General features: G+C 45.3%; 1 long non-coding RNA gene across 1 annotated transcript in view; it reads right to left on the bottom strand.

Annotated features, from left to right (window-relative positions):
• Positions 1–23: 23 nt before the first annotated feature.
• Positions 24–11,841, bottom strand: part of LOC119617574 — a 22,978-nt gene continuing 11,160 nt past the window's right edge. The window contains exons 4-5 of the long non-coding RNA XR_005233907.1: positions 2,439–2,574; positions 24–454 (exon numbers count right to left, since the gene is read on the bottom strand). This is a non-coding gene — a long non-coding RNA (uncharacterized LOC119617574). The remainder of the gene's footprint in view (positions 455–2,438; positions 2,575–11,841) is intronic.

An 11,841-nucleotide genomic window follows, 5' to 3' on the forward strand; every position in this document is an offset into this window, starting at 1 on the left:
GGGGGGGGGGGGGGGGGGGGGGGTCTTTTGTCTTCTATAAAGCGTGGCACAGGAAGGGGTTCGGGTACCGGTGCTGCCGCGGAGCAGGTCCGGTACCGGAGCACATCTGGAGCCAAGCAAACAAAGAAAGTCCCTCCATTAGTTTGAAATGACGGAAAGGGTCAGGTCCAACAGAACCCTGCAGAACCAGCAGTTCTGGTGGGTCCAGCATGGCCGGCTCTGGACCGGGTTGGCTCAGGCCGAACTCACTAATGAAGACAAAGGTTCTGTTGGGTTTCTGTGTCTGAGCTGAGCTGCAGCTGGAACACATCTGCGTGGACCTCGGGTCCAGAACACCCAGTAGTTCTGATCCCCCTGAAGGAAGCGCCGGTTCTGGGGAGGTTCGAAGTGAGCAGAACCAGCAGATGGTTCTCTCTGAAGAAGGCGGCACTGAGGTCAACCCCTCATTCTCCCCCTGCACATCAGTTCCAATGAAGACCAAACTGAATTAAAATAGAAGCATTTATTTAAAACAAGTGGCTTGAATGTGTATATGACATGTATTTGGACTCAGGGCACAACCATGATGACTCACTGAAATGACATGAATTAGTTTCTATGAATGTTGATTCAAAACACAAGATTTTAGCAGAGATTTCACCTTTTTATCAAATACCAGTGAGGTGTTGTAGNAAAGTGCTGAAGTGGCCCTTTATTGAGGTTTCAGGAATCAGATGAAGGTTTCACAGATCACACACTTGGTTTTAAATGTTCTGCAATCAGTGCAGAATAATCTGCTCCAGGTTTGAAGTGTCTAGGTGTTGTAGTTTTTTAACTCGAGGAGATTAAAGATGCTGAAGGGAGGGAAAAATTAGCTGGAATCGCCCTTTAGCCATTTTCTGAATCGGAAACCAACTTCAGCTTCGTGGAATCGAAGGAGAATATTTTCAGCGAGTTCCCTCGGTTGTGTTTCACCGTAAGTGGCGCTCTTCTTCTTCTTGTCTTTATTTTAGCAGTCTTTTGATGTCCCATCTGCCTTTACATGTCCCATCTTTCTCTACAGTCTGTCTCTACATGTCTCATCTGTCCCTACAGACTGTCTCTATGTTCCATCTGTCTTTACATGTCCCTACATGTCCCATCTATCTCTACCTGTCCCATCTGTCCCTGCCAGTCCAGGTAACAGTTTCTCAGTTTGTGGGGTGCGGTTCCTCTCTGCACGGTACAGCGAAGAAATCTGGTTGTTTTCAGCCACGATCACGCTGGAAAAGATTGTCTTCGACTATATTTAAGCTCTGTGTTCAGGGCCAATCATCAGCATTTTAAATTACAGGTTTATTCCCATTTATTCCCATTTATATGTTAATTCCCATAAATACCCGTCAACTCCCATTGAAAGTTTCCAACCTTGCAATTTCCCACAATTCTGCTGCCCTCCTTGCCACAGCAAACCAGTATTATGAGGGAAATCATATGTGCGAAGGGAAAGAGCCACAGACATGACCTTTCCTCTGGTCGTGTGTTGACTGTGAGAAAGAAGCCCAGTGCCTGTTACTTGTTAGCGGTACCTGGTCTTCTCTCTTCAGGGGTTGAGTCATCCTCCATCTAACTCTGTCCTCTGCGTCCTCTGTCCTCACTCCAACTACCTCCATGCCCTCTCTAACTGTGTCCACATATCTCCTCTTTGTCTCAGTGGTACCAATATACCCACTGTCCCTCCTCTGCACTGTCCAAACCATCTCAGTCCGGCCTCTAACTTTATGTCCCAGTCCTTCAACCTGTGCTGGACCTCTGATGACCTCATTCCTAATCCTGTCCATCCTCGTCCCTCCCAAGGAGAACCTCAACATCTTCATCTCAGTTCTGTCTCCTGTCTTTTTGTCCGTCCCATACGACCTAGCTGCTCTCACCACTGTCTTGTAAACCTTTTCCTTTGACCATTTGCCGAAACTCCGTCCTTATTTGTGTATTTGTACTTTCCAAGACCTGCTACGAGTCGCGGTTCTTCCGTTTTCCTCTTGTTTTGCACCTTGGTCCTGGAATAATCTTCAGACCAAACTAAAGTTCAACATTTCTGTTTCTTTGGGAAAGTTTAAATCTCTGTTCAAGTCTTGTGGAACTGAAGAGTTGTGTTGATCATGATTCTGTTTCATTCTGTCTGTATTTTGATGTTCACTGTAATTTTTGGCGTGTTTGTCTTGATGGTAATCTCATGGGACTTCCTGGTTAAATTAAAGTTGATGTCCTATTTAGTGCCAGTTTGAACAGGAGCTGTGTTTATTTATGATTTAATATAAAGGTGACAGGGACTCTTCTGAGCGGTGTGTTCTGTGTTGATCACTGCCCTCTAAAACACTTGCTACTTTCTCTGTCTTTGTTTGCCTTCTGTCCCAAAATGACTCAATCCCGTCTGTCTTTAGGCTCCACACACACACACACACACACACACATGGCAGTACCGTTTGTTGTCCATCAGATAAAGTTGTGGGCTGTGTCTCTGTGGTTCAGGCATGTTTGCTTGGCCCGGGATTCCCGTATGGCCTTCTAGAGTAAACGCTCACCTCTCTCCCAGGACCTCCAGGGTCACGACCTTTGCTGGAGAAGACAAAAAAAGGGGTGGGTGTGAGCGGACTCTAATCTAGCATTCGAAACTCAACATGTCCGTTCGTCCAGCCATCACTCAGTATCCGTGTGGAAGCCAGCCACTTTCTCCAAGCTTCCTGAGGAATCCTGATGGGTGCAGAGGCCAGAGAGGATATTTAATCCCTCCGTCTGACTCTGGGTCTGCCCCCAGGGTCTCCTTCCTGTAGGGATGTGCCTGGAAAGCCTCCCGAGGGAAACACCCAGGAGGCCTCCTGCTCTGAGTGGTGAGCTGACTCTTCTTGATGCACAGAAGCAGCAGCTTTACTCTGAGTTCTACCACATAGGTACAAAAAATACAATAAAGGGTTAGGGTTTACACCAGAAAAGAGGCTAAGCCCGGTGGTAGGTGGCTGATCACCAGCCGTTCGCCGACCGATCGCTAGCCGACCGTGATTTAGTAAAAAAAATGATTAAAGTCGACAGGAAAGTTGAAAATATGGCTATTTATGATGTGATATTGTAAGATATTTGTGCCAAATATTTACACAACTGCAGTTTTACAAAAAGGAACTTTTAAAATACTTTTTAAACAAAAATACAATTAAAATAAACACTAATTCATTGCACCTAATTTGAATCCTAATTTAAGTCACATTTACAAATAAATTAAATTAACATAAATGAAAAAGTGCAAACAAGGCACCAACACACGTCTCACTTCCAGGCCAATGAATAACAACAGAGAGATGCTGAAAAACAGACAGATGCTGTACTGTGCCGTACTTTTTGTGGCACAGGCTGCATGTTGGATCAGCATATCTAATGCTGAATTTAATAGCCTCATTTTAGTTTTCACTAAGCACAAAACATGCTTACCATGTTTGGTCTTGTAAAGCCACCCACTGAATTTTAGCTCAACTAACCATTTTTGGTTAAACCTGCTCGTTCGGTGTTTATTGCTGCAGCTCCGACCACGAGCTAACTCCAGCGGACTCATTAGAGTCCCGCAGGGCTGCGCGGACCTGAGCGCACGGTGGAGGCGTTTATACTTGGCGCTTCCATCGGTGCAGTATTCTCCAAAAAGATGGGGCAGTATGCTACGTAACCAGCGCCAAGTTACAAAAGGTACACGACGCGACACCGCGCGGGGCGTTCGTGCAGGGGCGTTCGCGCAGGGGCGGCGACAACGCGATTGCATCACTGTTGGCGCCCTCGCCCGGTGAGGAAGATAAAGGTAGCGGTTTTGGGAGCGCAGGTGGAAAAAAACTTGTAAAAAATTACGTATTTATAATAAACAAGCGGAGCTTAGCCTGGCGGCCAGGTCATCAAAACCTGGTGGCCTGCCAGGCTTATAATACACTGGAGGAAACCCTGTATATATATCTATATATATACCTATAGATAGACAGACAGACAGACAGACAGACAGACAGACAGACAGACAGACAGACAGACAGACAGACAGACAGATAGATAGATAGATAGATAGATAGATAGATAGATAGATAGATAGATAGATAGATAGATAGATAGATAGATAGATAGATAGATAGATAGATAGATAGATAGATAGATAGATAGATAGATAGATAGATAGATAGATAAAGAAACCAAAACAACCTGCAGTTGTTTGGTTCATGTATTTACAGAAAACTCTTCAAATTATGAACCCAATGGTTACTTTTTGTCATTGCCACACAGCTTTCAGTGAGATTCTAATGGGACTCATGGACCAGCTTGTTGGCATGGAGCACCAAGGTGGACTGACTTCAAGGAGTGTCACATTTGGCAAACTTTGAACACATTTCTCCAACGTTTCCGTTTGGAATACAGCATCTGGATTAAGCTAAATGGGACATAATGACAGCTCACGTTAAAACCCACTCCTGTTTTTCTGACAGCAGTCCTGCCCTGCTTGATTGAGACGTTGACTCATGAATCTCAAACTGCAGCTGCCTGCCAGATGAGCCTGTAGGGTTGTAGAAGACACGTCCTTACATCCCTGCCTGGGACGGATCCTTTCTGCCTCGTTGGGCGGTGTCTCCGCTGCTCCTTTAACGGGATCGTAGCCGCAAAAAACAGTTTGTCTAATAAGCCAGGTGGCTTTGTGAGCTGTTTGTTTTTATGTGAAGTGCCTCTTCTTTGTGTGGAAGGTACAGTATGTGTGTACGTATGGACGGTGTGGGACAGAAACCGCAGCTCTATTTATCCTGGGCCTTTTTTCGGCATCTGAGGCTGCCCCTGCCGCTCTCGCGCCTCCGGTGCGGTGAGACAGACCTGAGTGACCTTGTTCGGAATCGCATCATTAGTTTCTTCTGCTTGTGTGTCTGTCTGAGCAAGACACTGAAGAATGGAAGCAATGAATGGCTCTGGATATTTCAAGCCATGGAATTCTTTTAAAGAAGGCATGTCGGCGGTCGCCTTTCGTGCCAGAGCTTTGGACTAACATCATCTTAACGTGAAATATGATGGAGTTGTAGCCTTTTTGGTCAGAGCTCAAAAATAACCTTATTAAAAATCTGATGTGATATCTTGAAAAATCACACAGAGTATGTGTTGCTACGGCAACACAAGTTTAGTGCAGTATCTGTAAAGTTGACTGAGTTATAGTCACTTTGAATTAGGTCGACTCCAAAATTGAATCAGTTGTAGATGAACCTCCAATGATTACTTTCTGAATAGTTCACTAAAATCTGTCCACACACACACATGAACACACACATACACACAGATGTGGGCAAGAACATTAGCGTTCGCCTTTGCTTTTTGGCGGCGGGCGCTAATGAAGTATTTTTCCTGGGAATTTCTACAGGAAACTCAAAATTCCTCACCTTCCAGGATCTGTGTAGGAAGTGTCAGGGACCAGCCTGCGGATCCCTGGCATCCCAAACTGGTTGTCGGCACATGGAATGTAGTATCAGTAGCAGAAAAGGAGGCTGAGCGATACCAACTAGATATAGTTGGGCTCTGGAACCCACCCTCTGGAGGTACCCAGGCAGAGACTCCCAGACCCCTGGCAGAGACCCTTGATTTTAGAGTTTGAATGTTCTCCCCTTGCATTTGTTTTAGGCTACAGTCTTAAAACATGCACTGTATGTTAGGATAGTTGGCTTAAGATGTGAATGTTAGGTGTGTATGAATGTGTGTGTGTCATGCGTCTCTCAGGGATGGACTGCTGAATTAGGCACCGGCATCTTGCGACTCTGAACGGCACAGAAAATGCAACTACAGCTCTGGTTTTTCACCGAGTCTGTGAGACGTTTGCCCACGCTCCTCTCCCAGCTCCAGTTATTGTCCTGCTCTGCCCAGCCCCCTCTCCCTCCCCGTAGGAGTCTCTGGGCATTGTGAGAATGTTTACTGGACATCCTGTTTGTGTTATCTTAGAGCTGCTGCTGTTTTCCAGACCCGACGCAGATCTAAACCCTGGATCAAACATCCCGAGGCATTGAAGAGGGGAGGGAGGAAGGGGGGGGGCGTGTAACGTCCACATTCTAGATCGACTCTCACGAGTAAACCCTTCTGTTTTTGTAGGAAAGCATTTGAAATAGATTCAGATTACATTTGAAAATGTTCTGTTCGGACCATATGTTGAACTTAAAACCATCATCTGACATTTAAGGCTGTTTTGTAGAGATTTTACGTCTCTCACTTTGAGTTTGTCCCAGATGTGCATACTTTGAGGACGTTGTGTCTCTTTCTGGAGTTCACTTGTTTGGAATGCATCCGCCAGTTTAGCAATGCACTGATATATTACGCTTTTAATGCAGTTCGGCATTGTTTTTATGAGTTTGAGATTGAGAAGAGATCTGTAGAAGGCTATTAAATTCAAGTAGACTGCAGGCAAACTCTGTGTGTGTGTGTGTGTGTGTGTGGGGGGGGGTACTAATCAGAATTTTCTTTTCAACCCTCCTGTGGCCTTTGGGTCAAATGGATCCGAAGTTATAAAGGCCTTTTCTTCCTCTCTTCGGTTATAAGGGCTTCAGAAGGGTTAAAATGGATGTGATTTGATCTATTCTGCTTGTAAAATAGCATCAAACAGGTAAGCTTTATTGTATACAATCACAATATTTTTCTCCTAACTGAAACAGCCTATGACTGGGACGGCACTTAAGAAGTCAAACCCCAAACTGAACAAATGATTAAGATCCATCCATAAAGTAGTATCTATCCATCTTCTTCCTCTTATCCGGGGTTGGGTCGCGGGGGCAGCCGCCTAAGCAGGGAGACCCAGACTTCCCTCTCCCCAGCCACTTGGGCCAGCTCCTCCGGGGGAATCCCAAGGCGTTCCCAGTCCCTCCAGCGTGTCCTGGGTCTTCCTCTGGGCCTCCTCCCTGTGGGACGTCACCAGGGAGGCGTCCTCACCAGATGCCCGAGCCACCTCAACTGGCTCCTGTCGACGTGGAGGAGCAGCGGCTCTACTCTGAGTCCCTCCCGGATGACCGAGCTTCTCACCCGATCTCTAAGGGAGAGCCCAGACACCCTGCGGAGGAAACTCATTTCAGCCGCTTGTATTCGCGATCTCGTTCTTTCGGTCACTACCCAAAGCTCGTGACCATAGATGAGGGTAGGAACGTAGATCGACCGGTAAATCGAGAGCTGCCCACTCCCATGCACACAGTCATGGTGTTTGTTTACACGGACCAGGTGGGATCCCTTATTCTGGGATCAGCTCATGGGGACACTGGTCCCCCTTCTGTCTTCAACTTCTGGGATCTTGTATGATGTCCCAGAAAAGACTAAATAAAACGACTGAGAAAAAGGCTGGCAGTGTTTGTCAATTTAACAATGTGATAGTTTAACTGTGGGCGGCCCTCTCACTATGATAAATGTTAATCTTTTTATATCTTTACCAACAGAGTAAGGCAAAAGCTAGATGTCGGAACAGTCAAGTTAACTGATTATTGCTTATCAGTCCAATAACAACAAATCCTGCCATCCTGCCTTTACTCTGAAGTCTTTCCAGCAAACAAAAGCTGTTTCCTCTCATGTGTGACCTCCCTTCATACAAACGCTTTCTAAAGTTGTTTCAAACACCACCAAAGTAAATATCACACTTTAAACGCTTTCTGTGATCCATATTGTGGCATACAAGTCGATGCCATGAAGCAAAACAATTTTTCTGAGATGTCACCAGGTTTTAAAAAAACGCAGTCAGATGGACTTTTGCAGGGTCCTGACGAGGTCTTCAGGAGTATATTAAGATCACAAAGGGCCGCCCATTACGTGTCATGGAGCGTGACAATTCCACAATGGTTCTGACCACGCTCCAGGGCAGTTTCAGCCAAGTGCCTGCAAAACAGTGCAGTTCCTCCCTGTTACTGCTTTAAATCATTCACCGTCTTCCATGCGCCAAGTGGCCCAGAATCTCGTCTCGAATCGCCCAGATTTACTCGTCTCAGGCGATGCGGAGGGCTCCGTCACTCGGCTCAGGCGATGCGAAGGGCTCCGTCACTCGGCTGAGCTGGTGACCATCTGCACCGGCGTCTGGACTTCACGGGAGAGGGGTGACGAAAGAGCTGCCTCAAACTAAGACACAGACGCACCCTTTGAACCTTGACTCAGACCTAGAGTACTCTGTTAGGAGGTTAACCTCACCCCCCCACACAAAGCCAAACAGTGACTTCCTTTTTGTTTGGCCTTGTGGAAGACAAATACAGTACATCGTTTTTAACTCTGAACAGACACTCTGGCACATTCCTTTAGACTTTTTTTTCCAGAGGGGCCAAAGAAAAGGAAGTAGTTTGTTGGAGGCACTTCCAGACATGCTCAGCTCCACTTTTCTATCCCCGATAGCGTCATTTCTGTGTCATCAGCGAGGCTTTCCTGCAAACACACAAATCCTCGATGTCTCACAGCGTAGTCATACCAGTAGGCCCAGACATGGGAAAACTGTCGCCCCCACCGCTCTCTTTCCCCCCCACTTCAAAACACCACATCTGTCTGGGGAACCAGACGCTTGCTGCTTTCTGTGGTTCTCCTGATCTAAGGACAACTTGGATGGACGCACGACTCCAACTAAGCTACGTCAGATAATTCTTTTAAAACTGCACAAAGACAGGAAGCCGAGGCGCTACGGCGCAGCCATTTGCAACCGAAGAGTAGGTTCTCTTTTTCAGTTTGAGCAAAAAAAAGGCAAAAGGTGACTGGAGAAATTGGCTTTTGTGGAAATTTGCTGAAGTTAAAACGGAGTTGTTGAAGCTCAGACAAGCAGAACGGAGGCTAAAATTCACAGAAAATTCACGAGTGAAGCACAATGTCAAAACTAAAAGCAACAAAACAGACGCTGAAACTAATACTAGCAAGAACAGTAGCTAAAACAAGAAAAACATTGGCTAAAATGAGCAAAACAGTAGCTAAAAGTAAAAAAAAAAAAGCATAATTTCATTTTTTATGGAATAAAGTGATCTTTATAGGGAATTTTATTTTAATAAAATTGAATATTTTGGAAACTATAAGGGTTGCAAAGAGAAACATTGTAATGGAGCTAAACGTTTTGATATATGAGTGATTAAAATAGCGTAAAGTATGTGGAAGTAGTAGTAGAAATCCTCAGTTTTCAAACATAGACTCCTGTCTGACTCATGAATATAACCAAGTCTAAATCGTGCTTCTTTACAACTAAGTTTGGGGGCAGATCCGCCATCTTTACCTGAATTTCTGCTATGGCTGCAGTTTCACTTTGAGTCTAACCCCCACAGACTCTGATGCATGATCCCCCCCAGAGGATTGTTTTCCCTGTCCTCCCCGAGGAAGAGGTGATGACGTTAATGACAGGAAATGTTCGCGTCGGCCCAAACATCTGTCAGCCATGCCTCATAAGCCGCGTCTCAGGCTGAACGAGCCGTTTAATGGATGTTTTTGATGGTTATCCGTCAGTTTTGTGACCGGTGGCTTTCCCTGAGCTTGGATTGCGCCAAACTGTTCTAACCTCCTTCATACGTAAGTGTGTGTGTGTGTCTGGAGGTTTTCTGAGCTGAAACGAGTGTGTGGCACTGGGAGGAAGACGTCCTGCTGGTGTTGAAGGACTTTAAAGGGCAGCGAGTTTCCTTGCTGCTTTTAATTGAGGCTTTCGAGAATTTTGAATCCACAGATTTTAGTAAGCAATATAAATTGAAAGCCTAGCACTCTATAAAGGAATGTTTAGTGTGTGCTTCCTTTCATGTCTAAGATAAACACTTTGTGTGTTTGAGGGTGGTGATTTAGAGCCTTATCCACTGTCCGAAAACTTGGCGCAAGTTGTGTAAACAACGGAAGCGCTATGGACAACGTTGGCCCTGTGTTGTTGCTGTTTTTTAAACTTATGGGGATTCTCCTGAGACTTCAGGAAGAGAGGCGCAGTGGAAGAAATGCTCTGGATGCTGCCATTGTTGCGCGGAGTAGGACAGCTGTTATCCGCCGGAGATTTCAGGCTTTACAGGCCTTCAGCTGAGGGACAGACGGCAGAAACGCTGCAGGGTAAGCTAACGCTGTTGTTTATATTCCTACCATCCCTCTTTATGCTCGCATCTGGTCACACCCACGACCAATGAGTGAACAGGAGCTAAGCTAGCGCCGCCCACGAAGCAGAGCCGGCCCGGCTGGCCTGACTCCGAAGCAGGGACCAAAGAAGCAGGGCCGGCCTAGAAAAAATGCAGATGGAAACGCGCGCAAAGCGAGCCGAGTAGAGTGGAGCCAGGACCTTTAGAGCCGGTGTAAAAGGGGCATTTGATAAATCACCACAACCTCACTGTGGACACCAACAGAGACACCTCTGAAAACCTTGTCAAGACCCTGCAAAGTCCATCACCAATGTACATGCATCACAGTGGGGAATCCTTTCAGCATGTTTCCCAGATTCATGGGATTGTAGCCAACCTCCCAGGATGTGGACGCAACAGGAACTGCAACCCCAGGCATATCAGACAGATAGCGTGGGGTGGTAGAAAAAGAGCCAAAGAAACCATCCAAAACCATTCAAGCCGAACGTAAAGGTCAAGGTACGTCACTTTCTGATTGTACCAACAGTCACATTGTGAATCATAATGAGCTCCATGGGAGAAAACCCAGGAGGCTCCACTACTGACAGAAAAACACAAAAAAGCACACACATCCTCTAGAAACACTATTCTTGGGGATGACCTAGCTGATTTAGTAGGTTATTTACCTTTAGGAAGCATAACACTATTGTTTAATGACATGTTTTCTGTCTTTTCGTTCATTTTCTACATTAGTATGAATAGATACATTTGGTACCATAAAGTTATGTCTTTTATTTGAATTTTAGGAGGTAACAAAATTGCTGTTTTTGACAGAAGATAGATAGTTTTCTCCCAAATTTGACCAAAAAGAAGAAATCCTGACTTATAAATGAGCTGCATTGAGCCTGAGGTGGAGGTTATCTGAAGATTTCTTGCCCTGAGCTTCAGCAGCAGTGAGCAGAGATGGTGCTGCCGCCGATAAATATTGATCTGGTTGTTAGCTTTTCGCCCCCTAGTAGTTAAGTTGAGAGTCACAGTTTGGCTCCATTTGGGGTTTAAACACCAGAGTAAAAGAGAAGGACGAGTGTGTGGACGTCAGCAGGGAGGAAACATTATAATTAATGAGGGTTGAGCAACGTTTCCTTTCATTCTTTGCGTTTCGGTGCCTCTGTAAGCCTGGAAGCATAAAGGGATGTACGTATTATCCAGTTCATTGGTGCTAGTAGTTAAATCTGAGCAGAGGGTTAGTTCAGGATGTGTTTCATTGTCATTCAGTCATTGTTGGACCATTATTGATCCCCACCATTATGTTATCGACAAGAGGATATCTAGAAAACTTGTATATTTGTTATGATGTAACAAATGGAGTGAATGCCATTCATTTCAATCGGTATATGTCGTAAAGTATAGAAACCGAAAGCGACACAATCAAAAATAAAAGCAGAAATATCCATATCCTCTTCCTTACACATTTCCTCCTCTCTAATCACCGTGTGCGTTTCTGCCTCAGTATGCAAATGAGGAGGGCTGTCTTCTTGGTCCAGCTCCTCTCCTATTGGTCAATAACCAGGAATCAGACCCTCCAGGATTTCGTGATGTTGCGATCGCAACTAATAACGTAAAATCAAGCAAACCCTGCGAAATCGCAACTTTCCTGCAACTTTAACCCAATATTTATTAAAAACAAAAACAACTGAATTTTTTGAATTTACCATGGCCTGGATGACTGAGAATCTACACCACCAATATTTATTGTTTCTGAAGTGATTTGCCACTGTTTCTGCGGTCTAGTCTCTTCTTTGTGGGTTTGTGTAGCGTGGAA

This window comes from Kryptolebias marmoratus, linkage group LG1 (assembly GCF_001649575.2).
Source record: "Kryptolebias marmoratus isolate JLee-2015 linkage group LG1, ASM164957v2, whole genome shotgun sequence".
In the NCBI taxonomy this organism is placed as follows: Eukaryota; Metazoa; Chordata; class Actinopteri; order Cyprinodontiformes; family Rivulidae; genus Kryptolebias; species Kryptolebias marmoratus.